Source organism: Procambarus clarkii, chromosome 33 (assembly GCF_040958095.1).
Source record: "Procambarus clarkii isolate CNS0578487 chromosome 33, FALCON_Pclarkii_2.0, whole genome shotgun sequence".
In the NCBI taxonomy this organism is placed as follows: domain Eukaryota; kingdom Metazoa; phylum Arthropoda; class Malacostraca; order Decapoda; family Cambaridae; genus Procambarus; species Procambarus clarkii.
Genome location: NC_091182.1, coordinates 29674715 through 29695632, shown reverse-complemented (window position 1 = coordinate 29695632; position 20918 = coordinate 29674715). Strand labels below are relative to the sequence as shown.

At 43.4% G+C, this 20918-nt stretch overlaps 1 protein-coding gene and 2 long non-coding RNA genes across 7 annotated transcripts in view; 1 reads left to right on the top strand and 2 right to left on the bottom strand.

Annotated features, from left to right (window-relative positions):
- Positions 1 to 77: 77 nt before the first annotated feature.
- LOC123765270 (uncharacterized) lies at positions 78 to 8501 on the bottom strand. Its single transcript, XR_011230249.1, has 3 exons — positions 8370 to 8501; positions 309 to 462; positions 78 to 161 (listed from the first exon to the last, which is right to left on the bottom strand). It is a non-coding gene; the product is annotated as an uncharacterized lncRNA (long non-coding RNA).
- Positions 8459 to 12636, top strand: LOC138370879 (uncharacterized). 4 transcript variants are annotated; one of them, XR_011230245.1, is made up of 7 exons: positions 8459 to 8589; positions 9031 to 9070; positions 9671 to 9891; positions 11034 to 11087; positions 11539 to 11583; positions 11914 to 11942; positions 12502 to 12636. It is a non-coding gene; the product is annotated as an uncharacterized lncRNA (long non-coding RNA). The 4 variants fall into 4 exon arrangements; XR_011230246.1 differs by lacking the exon at positions 9031 to 9070 and having other exon boundaries at positions 8503 to 8589; XR_011230247.1 differs by lacking the exons at positions 8459 to 8589; positions 9031 to 9070 and adding an exon at positions 9128 to 9275.
- LOC123765268 (carboxyl-terminal PDZ ligand of neuronal nitric oxide synthase protein) overlaps positions 12471 to 20918 on the bottom strand; it is a 497901-nt gene continuing 489453 nt past the window's right edge. The window contains exon 8 of one of the 2 annotated variants that reach the window (XR_011230244.1): positions 12471 to 12575. The gene's annotated coding sequence lies outside the window, so the exon portion shown is untranslated. Of the gene's footprint in view, positions 12576 to 12782; positions 13879 to 20918 lie in introns of those variants that run through there. The other variant, XR_006773694.2, reaches the window with a different exon arrangement.

The window sequence follows — 20918 nt, the reverse complement described above, 5'->3', positions numbered from 1 at the left end:
GTAACCTGCACTCAAGACAATCTACCCAATTGAGCTGTTTGACATTAATAAATTAAAAATAAAACAAGCCATACTGACCCTCTAGTGAAGTACCAGTTGGTGTAGAACAGTGTACACGGATGACTACCTCCAGGTCGTTGTCCACATGAACTGGATCCCACCTAGAAAAATATTTATAATTTTAGAAAAATTCTTGGCTATTTAGTAAGTCTCAGTCCAGCAGGATGACCATATATACATATATAATGTAATACAAGTTTAATGTACATGTATTTCAATAACTTAAGACACTAACAAAGTAAACTCACCTTTGGCGATAACCAAGTTTTCCTTATCCTTGTCTTTTAATAACTAGTTAGAAGCCTCTGCCAAGACGTTGCCGTAAGAGTGCGCTTGATCCCAGCTGTAGGTATTATTCACGCCCCATGAGAAATGGTAGTTACCAGCCCTCGTTTCATGTATCTGAAACATTTTACAATTAGTCTAAATTTACTCAAAGGGGCAAAATAAGCCATGTAGAGGATTCTAAACCTGTATCTTGGGTACTGTAATCACATGTCAGCCTTGATCTATGGGATTTGAGAGTTTAACCAAATCAAACTAGAACATTTTGCTTATGTTACCGGGTATTCCATAGGATGGAGTATCTAGTTTGCTGTGGCCTTTAAAGGCTTAAGAGGCAACAAGCTGGGGTTGTGGTCGAGGCTGGAGTGATGCCAAGGGGAAAATTGAAGCTGGGGTACCTTAAATGCAGGAAGGGGTGGGAAAGACGAGGATGTCGTATGAAGAAAACTGACGCAATTTGGAACTGGGAAAAACTAGTGAACACGGTTAGTGTCTTGAGAACTGTAGAGAAGTTTTCCCCTGAAGGACTTGGGAAGGGAGATTAGGAAACTGGTGCAGACAACCGATTTTGCTCAGGATACGTTATCTCTAGCCTGCTGAATTAAAGTAGTCATGGTAAGAACAAAGGTAACTGCAGAAGGCCTATTGGCCCATACGAGGCAGCTGTTTACAAGAAAAAAATTACTAAAACGTTATGTTTTGAATTCAAAGTTTTGACTAGTAAACCCTATTGTACACGTACAGAAATTTTTACTATATATTTAACCGAATTAAGGTTGAAGGGCAGACGTTAAGAGTTAGCCTCTCGCATGATACAAGTGGGGTAGAAGAACGCCACAAGCCAATTTGGGTCGGCTATAGTGCCACACGCAGCATTATGCGCACTTAACCTTCGATTCGGCAAGTTAAATCTGAAATAACGGTAGTTTCCCCCATACACTACACTAGTTCCAAAACGGCGAAATCAGGGGAAAGGGGGAGGAAGACGCAACAAAGGGAGGAGTGGGGGGAGGAGCAGGGGACGCAACAAAGGGGGAGGGGGGGGGGAGCAGGCGACGCAACAAAGGAGGAGGGGGGGGGGAGAAGGTGACTCAACAAAGGAGGAGGGGGGGAGAAGGCGACTCAACAAAGGAGGAGGGGGGGGGAGAAGGCGACTCAACAAAGGAGGAGGGGGGGGAGCAGGCGACGCAACAAAGGAGGAGGGGGGGGAGCAGGCGACGCAACAAAGGAGGAGGGGGGTGGAGCAGGCGACTCAACAAAGGAGGAGGGGGGGGAGCAGGCGACTCAACAAAGGAGGAGGGGGGGGGGAGAAGGCGACTCAACAAAGGAGGAGGGGGGGGGGAGCAGGCGACTCAACAGAGGAGGAGGGGGGGAGCAGGCGACGCAACAAAGGAGGAGGGGGGGAGCAGGCGACGCAACAAAGGGGGAGGGGGGGAGCAGGCGAAGCAACAAAGGAGGAGGGGGGGAGCAGGCGACTCAACAAAGGAGGAGGGGGGGGGGAGAAGGCGACTCAACAAAGGAGGAGGGGGGGGGAGAAGGCGACTCAACAAAGGAGGAGGGGGGGGGAGAAGGCGACTCAACAAAGGAGGAGGGGGGGGAGCAGGCGACGCAACAAAGGAGGAGGGGGGGGAGCAGGCGACGCAACAAAGGAGGAGGGGGGGGGAGCAGGCGACTCAACAAAGGAGGAGGGGGGGGAGCAGGCGACTCAACAAAGGAGGAGGGGGGGGAGAAGGCGACTCAACAAAGGAGGAGGGGGGGAGCAGGCGACTCAACAGAGGAGGAGGGGGGGGAGCAGGCGACGCAACAAAGGAGGAGGGGGGGGGAGCAGGCGACGCAACAAACGGGGAGGGGGGGAGCAGGCGAAGCAACAAAGGAGGAGGGGGGGAGCAGGCGACTCAACAAAGGAGGAGGGGTGGGGAGCAGGCGAAGCAACAAAGGAGGAGGGGGGGGGAGAAGGCGACTCAACAAAGGAGGAGGGGGGGGGAGAAGGCGACTCAACAAAGGAGGAGGGGGGGGGGAGCAGGCGACTCAACAAAGGAGGAGGGGGGGGGAGAAGGCGACTCAACAAAGGAGGAGGGGGGGGGGAGCAGGCGACTCAACAGAGGAGGAGGGGGGGGGGGAGCAGGCGACGCAACAAAGGAGGAGGGGGGGGGAGCAGGCGACTCAACAAAGGAGGAGGGGGGGGAGCAGGCGACTCAACAAAGGAGGGGGGGGGGAGCAGGCGACGCAACAAAGGAGGAGGGGGGGAGCAGGCGACTCAACAAAGGAGGGGGGGGAGCAGGCGACTCAACAAAGGAGGAGGGGGGGAGCAGGCGACGCAACAAAGGGGCAGGGGGGGAGCAGGCGACGCAACAAAGGGGGAGGGGGGGGGGGAGCAGGCGACGCAACAAAGGGGGGAGGGGGGATTCTCACCATACAGCTCACCCTCAGGAGACGAAGCTGGAACTGTATACCAAAAGTGAGGTAAAACACACTGAAGTGCTTTTTGTCACAGCGTCCCTTTTATATCCAGCAGCCAACCCACCCCGGCCGCTGATTGGTTGATGAACAAATTATTCAAGATATATTGTTGCTTAGAGGTAATATTAAGTTATGTTTGGATAGGTTAGGTTATGTTTAGGTTTATGGTTAGGTTTATTATACAGTCTCCGTGGTGTAGTGGTAAGACACTCGCCTGGCGTTCCGCGAGCGCTATGTCATGGGTTCGTATCCTGGCCGGGGAGGATTTACTGGGCGCAATTCCTTAACTGTAGCCTCTGTTTAACGCAACAGTAAAATGTGTACTTGGATGAAAAAACGATTCTTCGCGGCAGGGGATCGTATTCCAGGGACCATAGGATTAAGGACTTGCCCGAAACGCTACGCGTACTAGTGGCTGTACAAGAATGTAACAACTCTTGTATATATCTCAAAAAAAAAAAAAAAAAAAAAAAAAAAAAAAAAAAAATGTTATGTTTGGGTAGTTGGTTAGGTTAGGTAGGTACAGAAGGCTGACATGCCAGCAAACACACTCCTGGCGACCATATATCTTGGATAAGTCGCGCCACAACACTGTCGCTTGGACTGGCGACTTCCTATGGCGTCACCTGCTGCACATTTACTTGTAATTTCCTTATGAAATTAGAATATTTCAAAGTAAAAATAGGTTTGATCATGTTCTGCATTCAACACCAACATTATAGTGTGTAAATATACTATATTTCTTCATTACTTATGTAATGCTAGTAGGATTTGGGTAATTCTATGAATTGGTGGACAACCCTTGAGGGCTCCGTCTAATACCCAAAGCTACCCAAACTTTCTCAAACCTACACAAAGCTTCCTAGCATTACATTAGTAATGAATAAATATGATTATATTTATTCATTATAATATTGGTGCTGAATGTAGATCATGAAAAACATATTTTTACGCTGAAAAAGTATCATTTTATAACGAAATTAGACCTCTCCAACTATAGGCAGTTCAGTTGTGTGTGTGTAAGCATGATAACTGGAGGCCAAGAAAATGCAGCCAGCATTTTGACGGATGCTGACATTGTTTAGCTTTGCCATGCTTAAGATGATCTACTCTAAAAGCTACAAAAGTATTTATATGAAAATACTATACAATCTACCTCTACTCAATTGAAATGCAAACATTTTATAGGCACAATGCCTCTGTTTCAAGCCATATAAATTAAATTTTACAAATGCTCCATTAACTTGGAAAGAAATGAAAATTAGGGATTGTGATAAGAGATTGTCACTACACATGAATAGTAACAATTCATGTGACAATTGTGATCATATGAAAATGGGTGAACCTGCCCCATCCCATTTAAATAGAAATAGGGTAAAAGTTGATAGGTACATAATTACATGAGCAAATTTTATCTTATAATGAGCAGGACACAAACCAAGGTTTCAAGATAAAAAAAGGCAGAGAAATCCCCTCAACACCACAGTGCAATGTGTATAATACTATTGGCAAACCATTCGAAACTTTATATTAAGCAATGCAAAATTAGAAATCTAATACAAATTTATTATCATCAAGGTTTCTAGTGATGGAAAAACTGTGTACCATTTTAAAATTTTAATTAGATAAAATTTATTGTGATATAACATGCTTTTATGTATATTAGCAAAACTACAGCATGGCAGTCAATTCACTACTTTAGTGATTGCGTGGATAAACTGGGGAAGTTATCTTGGGTTGCCATACCAAGTCATCCACATACCCACACTGAGAGAAACCATTGGTGTGCAGTGAACACCTCACAAATGGAGTTCAGTGCTAAATAATAATAAAAAGAAAAATCTTGGGCAATCATGCAATATTAGAGGGTGTATTATAAAATTTAGGAAAGACATTCTAGGGTAGCAAAATTGCTTGCCATAGTAAATTTAAAATTACATACTCGGTATAAAAAAAACAAAGTGTGTACTGTGTTCATCTAAACCAGCAGATAAGGTCAACGTATAAATTATTCATCCAAAAATTTTGTTTAAACTATAATAAATGCATAAATATGTCTTTGTTGACAACCATGCATGTTCCCAGCTATATGCCTTAAATCCAGTAGGTCCTGCATTCTCCCCTTGGTGTGTATCTCTCAAATTATTTCAAGTTGTACCTCAAAAATACAAAACCTTAGTATCAATCTACTTCCCATTCCTGAAGACACACAAGTGGCTACGAAGCTCTCACAGACCATCCAAACTTAAACATTACTACGTGTTAACATACTGCAAAAATGTTATCAACATGCAGAAAATGACTTCAGCTAAGCAAAAATTATCTAGATAAATTTCTGATGGATCAATAGTAGTTATACACATTATACATCAAGTACCACTATAGAAACTACATTATTTGTTAGTTTCTTAATTTACCTATCATAGTATCAACTACTATATTTCCTACAAATGTACACACTAAAACACACGCTTGAACTTTAGGACTGCTGAAACATTGCATGTAACCAGTGGCTTTATAAAATACACAAATACCTACTATGAAATTACTGTACTTTTAATAAGATCCTGTGAATGTTATACAGTATTATTGCAAATATTATTGTATTATTATAATTATAGGTTTCTGAATTGACAGACAGCTTGCCAAGTATCTTGTTGGTAAAAGTCAGCCACGCGGCAAATATATGGACAATAGGTTCTTGACTGACTTGCTGTACCACATTCTGACGGAGGAGATCCCAATCATCATACTTGAGCTTGTTATCTTGTTTCAGAGTTTCGGCCTGTTGCATTACAGTTTCAGGGTCTGCATGGAGGGTGCACACACCATCCTCATGACCCCTACAGGGAGGACACTAAAGGATAACTTGTGGAGGGGGGGGGGGGACATTGACTCTAGCTCTGTGTCAGAGTCTGCATTAAGTGGATGAGGATGGCAATCAATATCCATGGAATTGAGGGAGGAGTCATCACTTTCCAACATTGCCATGTGTGTGTTGGGAGTTGTATCTCGACTAGAAGTTGGGGTTCGTGCACCACCGCGCTGCCTCCACTGCATGCACTCTGAGGATGTTAGTAAATAAATATAGGAACAAGAAGGTTCCAAGCAAGACGAATGGAGGGCTAAGGACAAAGCTGCAGTGTCAGAGATACTAAAGGAGATAGTAATGGAAGGGGCTGAGCAAGGCATAGAAAAGTTTTTTTGTATTGGCCAGTAAAACAAAGACAAAAATCTATTGATCAAGGCAGTATTCAGGAGTAAGACCACCAAAGAGGATATCCTAGTAAAGAAGTGCAAATCGAAAAATGTAAGGAATTACAGAGAGATATTCCTTCAGAGGGACATGACCAGGTACAAGATAATACAGGCAGCAGATGCAAGGAAAAGGCACAGGTTGAGGGAAGGGAGCCAAGGAATCTCAGCCTCCAACCCAGTAATCCCAGAGGGAAGTGGGGAACCCCAATCCAGCAATTCAGGAATCTCAGAAGGGACTGTTATATCCCCAATCCACCACCCCATAGGAGCCCCAACATCCCACCCTAAGCACAAATCCTCCATTGCCCCTACACAATGCCCACCATACCACCCAAATCCTCCTCCCCTTACCCCAAGTACCCTCCTGCCTTTCCATCCCCAGGCTGCCTTCCTGCTCCAAGGAAGATCTAAGCCCACCATCCCCCACCCCACCTCCCCCCAAATCCATGTTTACTACACCACAGTAGGACGATTACTCCTTGTCCCCCCCAACCCCGAGCACTCCCTGCCCCTCCACCCCCAGGACTTCTTCCTGCCCCAAGCAGGCCTGGGCAAGATCTAAGCACTCCATCCTGCACCCCACCTCCCCCTGAACCCCTGGTAAGTACCCTACAGGAGGAAGAGCCTACCCAAGTAGCCCTGCCCATGGAATGGCTTCCTACACTAGTGGGGAGGGTGGGTGAAAATGGATATAGAAAAGTAAGCATCAAGATAATGTACTCAAACATCAATGGGATTACCAATAAAGCAAGTGAACTGGTAGAAAGGGTGCAGGAAGAAAACCCAGATGTAATAGGACTCAAACAAAATTGTCAGGAGTCATAACAAATGCTATGTTTCCAAAGGACAACTACAGTATATACTAAGAAAAGAGAGAAGGGAGAGGAGGAAGAACAGTGGCCCTGCTGATAAAGAAGGACTGGAGTTTAGAAGAGATGGAAATTCTGGGCTGTGAAAGATTCAGAGACTACATAACAAGAACTATGACAATGGATGGACCTAAGATAATAGTAGCAGTCATTTACAACCCTCCACTAATTGACAGAAACCCCAGGCAGGAGTTTGATAGGAACAACATGGCAACCAATAACATAATAGAGAGAGCAGCTTCAGTTGCCTGCAGGAATGGATCCAGACTCTTAATCATGGGCAATTTCAACCATGGAAAGATAGACCGGGAGAATGGGGGACCCACATGGAGGTGCAGATACATGGAGAGCTGAACTTTTTTTTTTTTTTTTTTTGAAATGGCAACAAGGAACTTTGAGCCAACATGTCAAGGGACCCACAAGAATGCGAGGTAATGACGAACCATCTAGATTTGACCTGATATTCACCTTGAATGAGTTAGAAATAAGGTACAAATTTGAAGCCCACATGGGAATGAGTGGCCACAGTTTATTGACCTTTGAATATCTGGTAGAGGTAGGGATATAACGTATCCAAGGATGGGATTGGAAGGGAAAAGACTAAATTACCCCCCCCCCCCAAAAAAAAAATATATGACGAGATGAGAAACTTCCTAATGGGAATACCATAGGAAACAGAACTCAGAGAGAAGACTGTACAGGATATGATGGACTATGTCACCTAGAAGTGCCAGGAAGCTGCAGACAGGTTTATTCTGGCCCAAAAGGAGAAAAACGAAAAGCAAGAGAAGAATCCATGGTGCAACCAGGAATGTAAGATGGCGAAGCACTTGAGTAAAAGAACAGTTAGAGAAGATTCAGAGGTATGCCACCAGTCTGGAACTGAGTGGTATGATCTACGAGGAAAGGATAAGGGATCTGAACCTCACGTCTCTGGAAACCCGAGTAAGGGGAGACATGACATGATAGCAACCTACAAAAATCTCAGGCGATTTTTTTTTCAGGGATATTCCTTCCTGCGCGGGCTCTAAGCCTCTGGCTGGCCCACTATCAAGGGAATTGACATGGTGGACAAAGACAACTCTTTAACACGGGTGGAACACGAACAAGGGGGAACTTAGTACCCAAATGAGGCACAGAGATATTATAAATAATGTTTTCAGTGTCAGAGTAGTTAACAAATGGAATGTATTAAGCAGTGATGTGGTGGAGGCTGACTCCATACACAATTTCAAATGTAGATGTGATAAAGCCCAGTAGGCTCAGGAATCTGTACACCAGTTGATTGACGGTTGAGAGTCGGGACCAAAGAACCAAAGCTCAACCCCTGCAAGCACAAATTAGGTGAGTACAACTAGGTGAATACAACTGAGGGGCGGGACCAAACACTTGAAGCTCAATTCCCTACGCATAACTAGGCGAGTCCATAGGAATTACCGTTTGTTCTGGCGCCATCTATGTTTTGACAGCAGTACTACTAATGTTCCCACGTTATGTGATGATCACTATACGGATGTTACGGTCAGTTGCTCTTCTATATATGTTTATGGACAACGTAGGTGATTTGAGGGAAGTTGCGGCCACAGTAGAGTAGTATCCACGCGGTGAGTGGTGGGAGAGGATATATACTGCTGTGTGCTCGACCAGCGGGTGAGAGGTAAGTTATATCGAATAATTATGGGAAAGATAGGTAATTTTTAAGCGTAAAAGAGGTCAGGTAACTGATAACTACAGAGATGGGTAGTGTATTTTGTCTTTATTTACTAAAGTGGAACATTACATTATGCCTTTAGCTGAACAAGTCTACTGGTGGGGGAAGTAGACGGGTTTTATGAAAGTATTATACCTAAATAAATATTTATTTGGTTAACTAGTTCAGACGTTACCAGAGGGTGTTCCTTTTAATCTAATCTTAAAATTCTAGCCGGACGAAGTGATAAAATAAATTGAATAGAACGAAGTGGTTTGCCAGGGTGCTTAACGTTTAGTTTAATTAACTATGCAGCCCATGCTTAAAGAATGCAAGTTAACCATATTTAATTTACCGTAGTTTTACTAGACTAGATACTGTATACCGTTTTTATTCTATTTAATACAGGATGTCGGGTAAATGCCAGTCGCGGAAAGTTCCTAATATGGTAAGTTTTAAAGGAAAATTTTGTAAAGTTAATTTTATCGCTTAAGTTAGCGGCCAATTAGCTTGGTCTATTCTGAGGAAAGTTACTAGAATCTAACATTGCAAGTACCATCACTTCTTGAGAAACATGACGCGATACATGAATCGCGCAATTTGACTACTGGCTGTCATGTTTTAGGTTACATAGTTGAGGAAATAGTGATAAGGTTTGTGATTTTGTGTACCTTGACTTCAACAGATCTTGATAGTGGCACAAAACTGATAAGAGGCTAGCATCATTGGGAGTGCTGACTAGAGTTGATTAGGGCGTGGTTATACCAAAGGAAATGATAGTATAAATGGGGTTAAGTTGGGGGCAGAAGTGTTGAAAGTAGTGCCTAAAGGCTGTCCTTGGACCTCGGTTATTCACAACACCAGATTTTGGTTTAGACTGCAATAGTTGCAGAATTGGCATATAAAAAAACTGATGCCCTAAATAGTTTTGAAATGGTTAAGCCTACCAGATGCAGTTTAATGCCGACAAATGTAAAGTTTGGAGGCTAGGTAATGGTAAAGATGAGTTAGATGGTGTAGATTGTTAAGGATATTAAATTTTTTGCAGGTGGCAAATTCTCCCTCGGCTGGTACTGCTCTCCAGCCCGGGATGTTGATTGGTTAGTCTTCAACTGCCTCCCAACATGGTAGTGAGGTCCTGAGCTGACATGCAGTGAGGAACGTGGAAAGCTTCCTGAATTGGCACATGGTATGCCTCCCTTTCAAACCAGCAGCTGGCACAAATGTTCCAGCAAACATCAGAATAGTGGATGAAGCCCACACTAAAATGTAAGTGGTACAGTAAATGGACCCCCCCTCCCTTTGACACTGAACAGTTGGGAGGAAGGGGGGGTTGGAAGTGTGGCATATAGTTCTATTGCTACAGAATCTTTTGCCATAAACCAGTGGCACAGACTATTGGCACTTGCTATTAAGAATCTTCCCCCCTTACATAGTTAAAGGAAATGCTGTAGACAAGTTTAACTTTTGAAGGGGCAACATTTTCGTTGCCATCAAAGCACATCAAAGATGCTGAGCTAACTTCCCTAGTCATTAGTGAATGGTGGCTAGTAACTGTAATAGGAACTTTACTGCCATTAGCATCTATGCAGAAAAAGTGCACTTCTGCTGTGTCTGCCAGTTTGCTACAAATTGAAATTGGCATACTTGCTCGGCAACTACTTGCCCTCTTGTACTATGTTACTCGACCATAACATAACCACCAGACCACCCGTTCTTCTAAAATAACACCCCATATGATAAACTTCTGCTTTTAATAAATATTTCAAACTTTAATATTAGTTGGCTTGCATGGTGTGTTAATCATTCCCTTGGCAGAACTGTAGCTAAATTGTTCCCACAACATTTAATGCATTAACAGTACTGTATCAGGTTCATAAAGAAATGACCACTTGGTCTTTATTATCAATAAGTGCTGCAGATGGGGGAGATAGAGCCTTACACCTGCAGAAGTTTGGTGATAACTGGAAAGAATATGGCCTTGTATAGTTGCTAGTGTAAATATTACTAAAATCACATTGTCTTGGTAGTATAGTTGGGTTAATTATGAATTTTCAGACTAAAAAGCTTGGTACATAACTTTCAACAGAATAAATTTGTCCACCTAGTAGTAAGCAGTGGTTGTAAAAGAATAAAGATTTGTTTATATAAATTTTGTATCGCTTTTATTCAAATGTTATACATAGTTTAAGTTTGCAATGTTCCAGAAAAATAATGTTCAAAACTAAAGTTGTTTGAAAATAAAAAATTTATAGGATGTTGACTTGAAATGGCTATAGCTTTGTAATTAATGAAGATGGGACAAAGATACCTAGTGCCACTGGCAACTGTTAAACTGGTGGTACAGGTATGAACAAAATAACATTGCTATGCAAATAACTTTTTAGTAACATTTACTGTTCACATGACAGGTTGTGGAAGGTCCTGGCAAGGAAGAGCTGCAGAAAAATACTTGCAGATCTACAGTAAGTAGTGTTGTGTATGTTGGAATGGGGGGGGGTAAAAGTTAATTGCTAAAAACCTGTCAAATATTAGGGTACAAATTATGTATGGAAATTGAATGGGAATGGAAAAGTCTAGGGGGTAGCATATCTGCAAATTTAGTCCTTTTAGGAATGTATTGAATAGAATGGTAATGTTGAAATTGTGAAGATTGTAATTTGGGGCAATAGATCTTAAACAGCATAGTTGAGCGTCATTATTAATGAAATGTTAATGGAATATAAATCTTGTTTGGTTAACATTCAATGTTTGTTAAATAAGCTTTAATCTATAAATGTACAACACTTAAGGGTAATCAGAAGTCAAATAAGTTAATGGCAGGAAAAGTTCTGTTCTAAGTGATGGTATTTTTCCCTTGAAAATAAAAAAAATATTCTGTTTACTTTAGCTTGGTTTTAAATTTATATTTTCCAGAATGTGGTTTAGAAAGTCCAGAAGTCCCTCCTTCAACAGAATCAGGTGAGTTGTAGTAAAGGTTAATCTGAATAGATTTGCATAAAATTAAAATATAGTAATAACTTAAACAATATATCATTGGCTAAAGATAAATGTTGATTGCCATTGAAGTTGTAGTTTCTCAAATGACATTTACTGAAACTTTGCCAATTTTTGTGATGCCATACATATTTATATTGCTCAATTAGATCTTTACTACTAGAATGTAGGTAAGGTTAATTCTGTAAAGAAATTAAACATTTTCCATCTGAATTTTTAAAGTACTGAATGCTAATTTTAAAAGTAAAGCTAGATTAGTTTTAAATCTGAAGTTAATTTGTTGACATTTTTCAGATGCATGGAGTGAGGCTCCTTTACTGTGGGTGAGTTTGAATTCTGTTTTAGCTATATCAATGACAGTTAATCTTTATTCTCTTATCTAGTCCATTTATAGGTGTGTAACCATGTCCTACTGTTACAACCCACAGGGGATGATGCAGTGTACTGATCCTACCCCATTTCATAGAAGGGGACCAGGCAGTCTTGCAGATTTCCCTGTCCTGGCTTTTTCAGAGCTTTGCTCTACTACCCATCTAATAGATGGACTAGATTTGCATAGGTTTAGGGACCCTTAACAATGGTGACATTGTTAATCCTTACAGGGCTTGTTTGCTGAATGGGTGGATGCATCTAAAACTTTAGTGCCTGGAATGCATTGTACAGTGCTTTCAGTAAAGCATATGTACAATGTGTTGATGGCACTAAAGTGGTGGATGTAATGCACCCATTCAGGGAACAAGCTCTGCATGAAAATCAGAGGAAGGGATAGGCTCAGCAAGGCCTATCTTAAAAGATAGGATGTTAGGATTTTTTGGGCTTATTATTAGGCATTGGTGATAATAAAAGGAGTGTCCCTGTTTAATGTTTATTTTTCTTTTACAGGTGATTGTCTCTGGAGTTGTCTTGGCCTTTGAAGTCTTCTGTGGTTTCCTCTAGGAACATTGGTTCATCACAACCTGAAATTGATATAGTAGTTAAATACTGTTATGTATAATTTCAATAAATCTTTTCATTAAATTACTTTATATACTTTATCCTGAGATTTGTAATTTAAAGCATGATTGAATCTAAAGACTTACTGATGCATGAAATGCACATCTGAAGATAAATTCTCATTTACTTTGAAATTTAAAGTAACATGCTAAAGTGAAGTCATATAGACAAACTAATACAAAGTTATTAGGTAATGCATTTAACTTAAGTGCATGCATTTACATAGTATTATCAACTATCAAATATGGCTAATGATTAAAATAACTCAAAATTAGTAAAGTGATTTGAAATATACTTCTAAAATGTACAGACTAGATATAGTTAGTGAGCATTGCATAACACTTAGTATTTTTTAAGGTTAGTGTTGTAAAAGTTATTGACATGATTACAAAATATCTGTGCAACAATTTTCAAAAGAGCCTTACTAAATGCCAGACCTGGAACACCTCAGGCCTAGTATTCAGATATACAAGCTAGCCCATTATTAATAAGTATATGAAAATGAAATGTAGATCAAATACTTTGGTATTATCTCAAGTTGAGATAATAAGACTGGAAATGTCCAGGTTTGTCTATTAAAACTTTTGCTATACTTTAGTGTATTCAGAATGTAGGTACCCAAATTATTCATACTGAAGGCAGCATCCTATTACCACACAAATGTTTGAAGCTGATGGAGAGGATTATATACTCAAGTACGTGTAACAAGCACCATAAACAGGAAAAGCCTTACAACAAAGACAAAAGTGCCAGGTGTCTGGAATTCAATCTAATCTCTTAAATGAACTGCCAGCCAAAATTTTACATTTAATGTTGTGTTGACCTAACACAACATTGCTTTGTTCTGTTCACATTTTTTTGGGGGGGAAATGCTAACCAGCTATTCAAACAAAGGACTTCAGGTAGATGTGGTACACGTACTTTGCTAAAACTTTTTATAAGATACCATATGACACTACTAAGGAAATAACAGGTGCATGGAGTAAATAGAAAGGTTATGTTTAGGACTCTGACATCTATTTTAAATGACTTAAATGCAGCAAGTGCCATACCATAACGGTCTAACCCTTATCATATACATCAATGACAAATCAAAATATTACATTTGAACTAGGAAAAACGCAGAACAAGGAAAAACTAACTATACACAACTTTCCACAAATCAACCCTCGCTCCGATTGGCTGAGTCACCGCCACTCGCCCCATTCTTTAACTTAATCACTGTTTTGCCCATCTGCGATCTTTCTAGATGGGTCAAAATGACTCCTGAGGCCGGAAAGGACTGTTATTAGATGGTGATCATAACAATACACAGAAATTCACAACATGATATACATCAAAGAGAAAATCCACTGGGGCTGTGAGGCGATGTGAACCCGTACCCAAGGCACTATCAGCTGCAGACTGTACTACAGTACCATTGCTGACTTTGTACAAGTCTTACAACCGGATTTCTCCTGAAATCACAGTTCTTGAAGCCCCTCCTGGAGCCACTTGAAGTTTTACGTAAGACCTCCAAGCACTCGGGTGAAGGATGAAGTCCTTCAACACCATACGCCCCAACTTCACATACACACAAAAAATCACGTTAGTGTCAATTTTTGTGTATCTGAAGTTGGGCCATACGGTATTGCTTCACCCTTCACCTGAGTGCTTCGGTGGTTTAACGTAATACTTGGACTGGCTTCAGGAAGGGCCTCCAGACTTCCTGAGGTTTCAGGAGTAATCTGGTTGTAAGACTTTTACCATCAGTGGTGGTAGAGTATGGAGTTGGCAATGCCTTTGTCAAAGGTTCGCTTCACCTCACAACCCTGTAGATTTTCTCATACATTTCACTGTATGAAACAATTTCATTTGAAACATTCCAAACCCAAGTAATTATCAAACCATCAAATGTGCGGGATAATCATAGGGCGCTACATATCACTAAGGTCACCAATACGAGAACAAAAATGCATAATGCAGACGATATCGAAGGTATTCGATTCACCACGAATTCTATAGAGGGACAAGTGACCGCGAGGGACAGTCGGAAAGCAAGACACGCACATCCTGGAAATCACGACATTAAACGATATGCACAACCATAAGAGGGACAATGCAGTTTGGACAATAAGGAGCAGGGCAGTGCTTCATTATGAGCCCATGAGTTAAACATGTATGGGTAATACATAACCTAGCCAGAGCCGTTTCCCACCGCCGGTTACAGTGGTAGGAGCAAGGCCATGGGAACAATCTACTCTTAAGAGTACACAGTTTGTTACCAGTAACAGAACACCAACAACCCTGCAATGGGCAAGGATGGAGGAATGATTAACTGGGTAAAAGTCGGAATAATGAATACCTTTACAGGAGATGGAACAAGTGCGGATAGCTTCCTTAGCAGCAGCATCCGCATGCTCATTAAAGGATACACCAATATGGCTGGGAATCCAGCAAAACTCCACTGTCTTAAATCGACTGGAGATAAGAAACAGCCAATGTTAAATTTAGACTACCAAAGGTTGGACTGGATTAAAGGAATCCACAGTCATGAGGGCACTGCGAAAGTCAACTAAAACAACAAAGGACTGACACCGAGAAAGCAGTTGACGAAGAGCATAGACAATAGCATAAAGTTCTGCCGTGAAGATGCTAGTCTCTGGAGGCAAGCGGCACATAAAGGTGTAGTCAAGAAAAAAAAAGAGTAGCCTACACAGCCTGCACACTTAGACCCATCGGTGAAGACGGAAATGGAGCGGGAATGTGAAGAAAAGTGTTCAAGGAAAAGGCGCTTCAGAACTGTAGGAGAGGTAAAAACTTTACTCATGTAGGTCAAGATTTTACAACATTTAGGAATGGGGAACCCTCTACTGGGGCAAAGACGGAATGACACCAAGGAAAATATAGGTAACACGAACTGAAAAAGCATTTTGTAAGCGAGACAACCGTACAGAAACACGTAGGTGGAGAAGGGGAACAGGAACCACGGGCGAGGTAAAGGTCAAGGCACGACATAAGCGAGAGCGAGGGTGTTGTTATGGACCGTGCAAGGTAGTGAAGGCAGTAGCGATCACGGCGATCCTGTAGAGACAAGGCGCCAGTTTCAATATACTGTACAGGCTTAGGGTAGAGTCGAACGAAAGCCACCACAGCTGATGCATAACCCAGTATGGTGCAGAGCATCCAGACGGCGAAGAGTAGGAGAAGCAGACGAGTAAGCAGGGGCCATAATCGAGTTCAGACAGAATGAGAAAAGAATGTCAAGTGAGGAGTGTGCGCCTATCAATTCCCCAAGAAGTTTGGGACAAGACCTTAAGTAAGTTAAGGGCCTTAGAACTCGGAGGTAAGAGATATGGGGCGACAGAGAAAAACGAGTGTCAAAGATTAGCCCGAAAAGCGTAGCAGAATCTTTGTATAAAAGGGGTTGACCGTAAAGCGACATTGGGGAATGAAGAACGACCTGCTTCCAAGTAAAAGTCATAGCACAAGTTATAGTTGTAAAGAACTTGAAGCCATGATGGGTGGCCCAAGACGACTCGGCATCATTCGCATGTTGAAGCTGCCGTTGAAGGCAAGGCGATTCATCACCTTGACAGTAAAGGGTAAGATCATCGTCATAGAGAACCGAGAAGATGCCAGAAGGGAGGAAAAAAGACCACTGAGGGCAACCAGGAACAGAATAAGGCTCAGAACACTACCTTGGGGTACACCTTCGTATTGCCGAAAAGAGGCAGAGAGAGTGGTACCAAGCCTCTCTCTCTAAAGGAACGACTAGAGAGGAAGCTTTGGAGGAAGAGAGGGAGATGACCACGAAGGCCAAAAGAACGAAGTTGGGACAGAATATGGTATCTCCAGGTGGTGTCGTATGCTTTTTCCAGGTCAAAAAGGACAATAACAACGGAGGTCTTAGCAGCAAAAGTAGTACGAATATAGACTGCCACGTTCACCAGGACATCAGTCGTGCTGCGGCACTTGCGAAAACCACACTGAGAAGAGCAGAGGTGGTGATAGTGTTCCAAGAACCACATCAGATGGACATTGACCATATGTTCAAAGAGTTTGCAGATGCAACTCGCGAGGGCAATGGGGCAGAAGTTCTTAGGGGATGTCAATAGAGACCACGGTTTCCGAATAGGGAGAACAACCGCATCAAGCCAGTCCTCAGGGACTGACGACGACTCCCAGATACAGTTACACAGATTCAGTAAATACTGAGACGCGCATGGAGAGAGATGGCGAAGCATCTCATAATGTCATCTTAGCCTGCTGCCGTAGAACCGCAGAGGGCCAGTGCAGATCGAAGTTCGGAGAGTGAGAGAGAGAGAGAGAGAAGGCACTGTCATAGGGAAAGCCGGAAATGAGTGCGGAAATATAAGGGGTGAGATTCAAGAATGGGCTTACGAAGGCAGGAAAAGATTGAGGAAAATGAGAACCGGAGCTAACAGTCGAAAGGTGGGAACCCAGTTCGGTCACGAACGTCAATGAATCCGCCACAAGAGTACCACAGAGGTGAAGGACTGGCGAGATATCTGGAACAAACTTACCCGCTATCTTACAGATGTTCTTCTAGATTTGCAGTAGAGGAATATCGGACGTAATGGGGGAACATAAGATTTCCAACTCTCACGTTTAGCTGTATGGATGGCCCTAAGGGCCACCGCACTTGCCTTCACTCGCCTTCCGAAACAAAATAAAAGAATCAGCCGTCTGCTGGTGGCGGTGTTTCTTCCAGGCTGCATGCTTACAGCGGACAGCCTGAGCACAGTCCGCATTACAACAGGGAACGCATTTCCGCGTGCCCCGGTAGGTAGAGCAAGGAATAGAGAGGAGGGCAGCGTCGAAAACGGTTTCATGAAAAAGGACGAGGACTCGAGGCAGAGTGGAGAGGTCGGAAAGAGTAGCATGGAGGGTGAATAGATTCCAGTCAGCCTTGTGAAACTGCCACCTAGGAAAGGAGAGGGGAGGGTGAAAAGAAAAAAAGGTGATACGGATGGGGAAATGGTCGCTGCTATGGAGGTCATCAAGAACCTGCCATGTGAAGTCTAAGTAAAGAGAAGATGAGCAGAGAGAAAGATCAAGACAGGAGAGGGGGCGAGTGCGGGAGTCCACATGATTGGATTCACCAGAATTCAGAAGAGACAGAGAAGAAGAAGAGAGGACAAATGGTTCGAGAAGGCGGCCCTGGGTGTTTGTCAGAGCATCACCTCACAAAGATCCATTTACTCACAAAGATTCAGGTTGCAGGATATTGGATAGGCGACGGAAAAAGTAGGAGGACGAAGGGAATATCAGTATGTATCAAAAGAGCAGTAGAGTTATGGGCCCCAGCAAAAGCTGGAGGAGGTGGGGGGTGGAGGGGGCAGAAAGAAATAACCACGAAAGCGACCAGGACGAGCACCAGTCATCGGCTCCTGGAGACAAACACAAAGCGGTGAAAACTGTGTTATCAGAAGTTGGAGTTCATGAAAGTTGGCATAAATTCCACGAATATTCCATTGAAGAATAAACATTGTCAAAAGGCTTAAGTTTCTGACTGAAAGAGACAGGTGTGGCAGTAGCAACGTACTGGGCGACAGGAGGAGAACGGAAGCGATCAACAAGAAGATTGCTGGGAAGATGATGGACAACAGCTTGGACAGACAGGGGGCGTGGAGGGTCAAGAGACAGGGGGGAGGGCTGGGAAGAAGGATTAGGGAAAAACGGGAAAGAAGACACTGGAGAAAGGGCAGACTGGGAAAGAAGGAGGGAAAACACCAGATGGAGAACCAGGAGGAGGAGGAGGACCCCTTGGGTTCAGAACATAAAGGAGCAGGGGAGGAGGCGACGGGCGTGTCCTTGTCCGGGTCCAAGGCCTAGAAACGGTTGACTGAGAAAAGAGGGAAAATCGAGGACAGGTGGAACGCTACACATGAGCATAAGATATGCTATCGAAACAGGAGAGATGGCAGATTTGGCATCCCACCTCAGAAAAAGACAAATGATCGCGGTGCTTCAAATTGAGGATGGCTTCCTCAAATTTGTAGTGTATACACGTGCGGGAGAAGGTAGGGTGCACATCACCGCAACTGAGGTGAAGAAGAGCACTCCATCTTAGAGTGACCCGAGTCCGCACACAAGGGACATAGAGACACTACACTTGTGCAGTTGAGGGCACAATGCCCAAATTTCCAGCATTTTTCACAAAGTCTAGGACAGGGAATGTACTCCTGAACAGAGCATCTGGCACCAGCAAGAATTATAGAAGGCAAAAGGATCCTACTATCAAAAGTGATCTTCACAACGCAAAGAGGCTAATGACGACGACCATGAGGGAGTCAAGTGAACGTCTCAACCTGGAACACAGAATGGCCTTGCGCTGCAAGGCAATGTTTTATATCCTCGTGGCAGTCTTTCTGGGCCCTACCACCAGTTGTAACATGGTGCGGGAGGAGAACAGTGCCAATACTGGCATTTAACTGGGCATTTTTGGAGACCCTAACAGGGGTCTCCCCAATGCTGAACACTGCAGCTAAACAGGCAGCTGCATCCCGAGAAGGAGCAGCAATGACACGTGTATCAAAACTGGTGGGGGTTAAAATTAACACAGTCATCCGCCGAATCAACGAGGTGTGTATGGAGGAAGAAATCGTCAGAACGTGTAGAATCCAGATGGCTGAGATCAAAGTATTTAGTCCATGTATCAGGACAAAACAAGGCATGGAACGTATTAGCACTGGAAGGAATCGTGCAAGTGCGTCTGTGGGGTTTCGGCGTCGAACACCCCCAGTGAAAGCACAGTTGTCACAATGAGAGAAGTAGCCACTACAGGTGATGGGGGTGGTCACCACTGGAGGCTTGGGGCTCAATCCTATCACAGAGGAGGGGGGAGGGGTAGTCAGGAGGGTGAAAGGAGTAGCTTGGTCTGGGCCCTATGTAGCAGGGGCTACAGATCCCGGTCTTCCAACACAGTCCGACTCGGGAGCCTGGCTGCCCACCCCACGGGCCTAGGAAGTTATAAGAGGATCATTCAGTGGCATAGAAACGAGAAGGTAATAATTTCATTCACGAATAAGCCCCCATACCCACCATGCAACCACAATTAGAGGATAGGACACGCAACAAGATGGAGGGCCCCCCCAGGGATGCATCGTGAGTATACGCCCCGCAACTGCCGCCTTAAGAACCGTCAGTCCGTCGAGTTTGGGTTCAGCAACGAGGGTGAGGATTGATAATAAAGCGTCCCCTCACTCACAACGTTGTGAGTGAGGGGAATTGAGAATAATTTGCATGATGTCATCATTCATACCGACTCTAAATCTTCGCTCCAGGCATTGTTATCCAGTCAACACAGAGATAATATACAACTCCTCACAGAAATCCAACATATAGGATAAGAAGCCCATAATCTAGGGCTATTAATCACTCTAAATTGGATACCAAGTCACATTGGTATAGATGGTAATAAAAAGGCAGACTCACTAGCAAGCCCTGCCACTGCTCTACCTGTTGTAAAAGTTCAAATACCTCCAAGTTTTTCACAGATTAAGGAGCAAATCAAGAAGAAAATACTCCCAAGTATCAAAAGTCGCCACAGAGCCAAAGTAGCGGAAGGAAGATCTACGGCGATATGGTACGAACAAGCCACTGGTTACTCCTCTTTCAAGCCTGACAAAAATATATCCAAAGACATTGCAGTAGCCATACACAGACTCAGACTTGGTTACAAGTGCTGCTGGGAGGTAATAAACCCAATAGTTAAAGAGTGTCATATCTGTGGAACAGAAGCAGAGGCGCCAGTATTGCATTACTTACTGGAATGTGAAGCTACTGAAGCCCTGCGCATTAAACTCAACATTAATCCAACGACAGCAGCTGCATTAGATGCACATTCCACAGCGACTACAATGATTAGAAAAGCCGTTAAAGAATGGGACTCACTAATGAACATTCTGCACCTACATCCGCCACCAAGATAATGTTATTAAAACACAACTAAAACAGAAGCGAAAAAGAAACAGGGAAAAAGGAGGAAACCCCACCTCCATTTAAAACTTTGTCCCAAATATCAGAGTAACAAGGTTATCCCGAATAACCAAACTCAATTACGGGCTCACCATAGCCCGTGCTACATGGACATTTCGTTCCGAGTAGCTAAATCTAAAACAACATCACAACATCGTGTAGCACAGTTCCACGGGTGAGAGTGCGCGCCTCCCCAAACACCCGGGCGTCAGAACAGAAGATGTCCTAAAGAATAATCAAGAACGTCAAAAGGTCAGCGGAAGAGACAAGGAGAAGAGTGGGGGAGGAAAAATAAAGCATAAGGAATAGCAACCAGCACAATT